Here is a 2,997-nt window from a genome sequence, read left to right on the forward strand (position 1 = left end):
TCTATATATGTGTGTGTGTGTGTATGTGTGTATGTGTGTATGTGAGTGTGTATCAGTGTAAGTCTTTGACAAATATATATTCACTCACCTGGTTGTAGCAATATGGCGTCCATTTTTCTGGTAGTGAAGTAGATTTGGTGATACAGGGTCTGGGCGCTGCATTAACACGCGACGTTGTGGACGTCAAACTCGCATCTCCTCGCTACCGTCAGAAAGAGAGACTGAAGGAGAAAGTGAGAGATAACGAGAGAGTGTGAGAAAAAAAAAACAAGAGTAGTAAAAACGAGAGAATGAGAGATAGTGAGAGTTGAGTGAGAAAGGGAGAGAGAGAGAGAAATGCAAACAAATATAGTGAGAATCTTGGAAAGAAACGCATAGCAGAGAATGTGAATAAAGGTTAGATAAGGAAAAGGGGGAGGAAGAGGAAACAGCAGGAAGACAGACAAATAAAACAGAATTAGATCGACTGTATGTAATTGGGAGGTAGTAAAGCAGTAGAGGGAAAGAGAAAGAGAGAGGAGTAGAAAGGTAACGAGTGAGTGAGTGAGTGTGTGAGTGTGTGAGTGAAAGAGTGAGTGAGTAAGTGAGTAAGTGAGTAAGTGAGTGAGTGAAAGGGTGAGTGTGTGAGTGACTGAGTGAGTGAATTAGTGAGAGAGAAAAAGATTGAGCGAAAGGGTGTGTGTGTGTGTGTGTGCATGAAAGGGAGAGAGAGAGAGAGGGAGGAGGAGAGAGAAACAAGGTATAGAGCGAAGGAGTGTGTATTGGTGTGTGTGTGAGAGAGAGAGAGAAAGGGAGAGAGTGATAGAGAGAGGGGGGGAATATAGAAAGACAGGAACAGAACAATGAGAGGATACAGGAGAATTAAAGACAGCATGGGAAGTAGAGAGAATATGCTTCGTTTAGGTGTGATGAAATACAGTAGGTGAAAACAAAGGACAAGTGAGCGAGTAGAATTGGTTTGTATGTGTGTGTGTTCGTCTGTGTGTGTCTGTGTAGCAATAAAAAAAGATAGAAAATGAAATGGGAGTAAAGTGTGAGAGAACTAAAATGACAGAAAGAGAGAGAGAGAGGGGGAGAGAGTGAGAGAGAGTAGGTAGGATTATGTGTATGTGTGTGCGGAAGAAAGCGTAAGAGACAAGACCGGGGTGAACGATCAGTATGATGTTAGAGTGTTGTACTGAAAACAGACGTTTCTTGTACGTGTGTGTGTGTGTGTTTGTGTGTACGTGTGCGTGTGTGAAACCAGATGTATAATGGCGTATGTATGGTATGACTATGGATATGTGTATATAGTATATGTGTATGAGTGTATGCGCACGAGCGTGCACTTGAATGAGGATGGAAGTGGTAGTATAACTGGGTATGACTTACTAACATAACAAGAAGAAGCAGAGTTACGAAGAATTAGAGTCGGAGACTAAATTAAAACTGTAGTGTGCTATAGAGTTTCAGACGGAACGATTGAAGAGAGTGAACAGGTTTAAAAGACAGAGAGGAGGAAAGAATGAAGAAGAAGAAGAAAGAAAAAGTGAAAGAGTTGTGGTGGTGGGGGGTTAATGATTTGAAGGAGAAAGTGTAAGGAAATCGACGGAGAGTGAGCGAAGGGACGAGAGAAAGAGAATGTGAGAATATATGTAAAAGTGGCAAAGAAAAAGGTAGGAGGAGGGGTAGTCATAACGTCCAGTATAAATACAGAAGCGCCCTCTTACGTTAGACTGCAGGCTTTGGTGTAGCATTATTACAACTATCATGAGTAGAATGGTTGTACATTTACTGTTTATACTAGGTTGAATTGTAGCTGCTTCTAATATGTTTAGGAAGAAGAATAACAGCCAACCCGGGTGTGTGTGAGAGAGAGAGAGAGAGAGAGCTAGAGAGAGCGAGAGAACGAGAAAGAGAGAGAAAGAGGCATATAGCAATGGAGGAAAAAATACCGGTATATGTGATGTTTTGAGAGAGGCTGCAAACGTATATACTCACATGTATAAACATCATTCGACGCGCACACACGCATATACACTAACACATATATACGCACGCATTAGTGAGTGTATATATATGTATTTATATATATATTTACATGAATGTATTTTTGCATGTATATACCATGTGTATATTATACAGTGTATATACGATGTATTTTCGTTGTGTGTGTGTGTGTATTTGTGTGTGTGTGTCTGTGTGTTCAAGTTGTTAGTGAGTAAATTTCTAACCGCGCGATTCACTCACAGTGTGATGCGCCTCCTCCTTTTCCTTGTTCTGCCACCACAACTAGTTATAACACTATCACCACCACCACCACCACCATCGCCACTACTACCACCACCACCACCACCACCACTACTACTACTACTACTACTACTACTATTACTACTACAGTAACTATTACTATTATACTACCATTAACTGTAACCACTTAATACTTCCTATAAAATGAAAACTACCAACATCATCACTACCACTACCACTACCACTACCACCACCACCACTACTACTACTACTACTACTACTACTACTACTACTACTACTACTACTACTACTACTACTACTACTACTTTCTCTGGCCGTTATGGCTACCATTCTTTCTGTGACCTCTACAGAGATCATGAAATACAACCGCAAGTTGTATTACCATACAATAGCTTCTGCACTGTAGCCACAACTTATGGCGCATGTATCTACTTTTCTTTCCTCTTTTTCCGTTCTCCTCCTCCATATATATAAAGAACAAGAGCAACAACAACAACAACAATAATAATAATAATAATAATGGTTTCAAATGTTGGCACATGACCAGCAATTTTAGCGGACATCGAACCCAGTGCTCAAACTGGCACTTGTCTTATCGACCCCCCCCCCCCCGAGAGGATGAAAGGCAAAGTTGACCTCGGTGGAATTCGAAATTAGAATCTAAAGACGGACGAACCAAATGCCGCTAAGCATTTCGTCCGGCGTGCTACCGATTCTGTCGGCTTGCCATCTTAATAATAATAATAA

At 40.9% G+C, this 2,997-nt stretch overlaps 1 long non-coding RNA gene across 6 annotated transcripts in view; it reads right to left on the bottom strand.

Annotated features, from left to right (window-relative positions):
* LOC106881631 (uncharacterized) overlaps positions 1 to 2,997 on the bottom strand; it is a 385,740-nt gene that overhangs the window by 119,870 nt on the left and 262,873 nt on the right. For all 6 annotated transcript variants that reach the window (XR_008266350.1, XR_008266345.1, XR_008266349.1 and 3 more), the window contains one exon: positions 89 to 221. This is a non-coding gene — a long non-coding RNA (uncharacterized LOC106881631). The remainder of the gene's footprint in view (positions 1 to 88; positions 222 to 2,997) is intronic.

This window comes from Octopus bimaculoides, chromosome 20 (assembly GCF_001194135.2).
Source record: "Octopus bimaculoides isolate UCB-OBI-ISO-001 chromosome 20, ASM119413v2, whole genome shotgun sequence".
Taxonomy (NCBI): domain Eukaryota; kingdom Metazoa; phylum Mollusca; class Cephalopoda; order Octopoda; family Octopodidae; genus Octopus; species Octopus bimaculoides.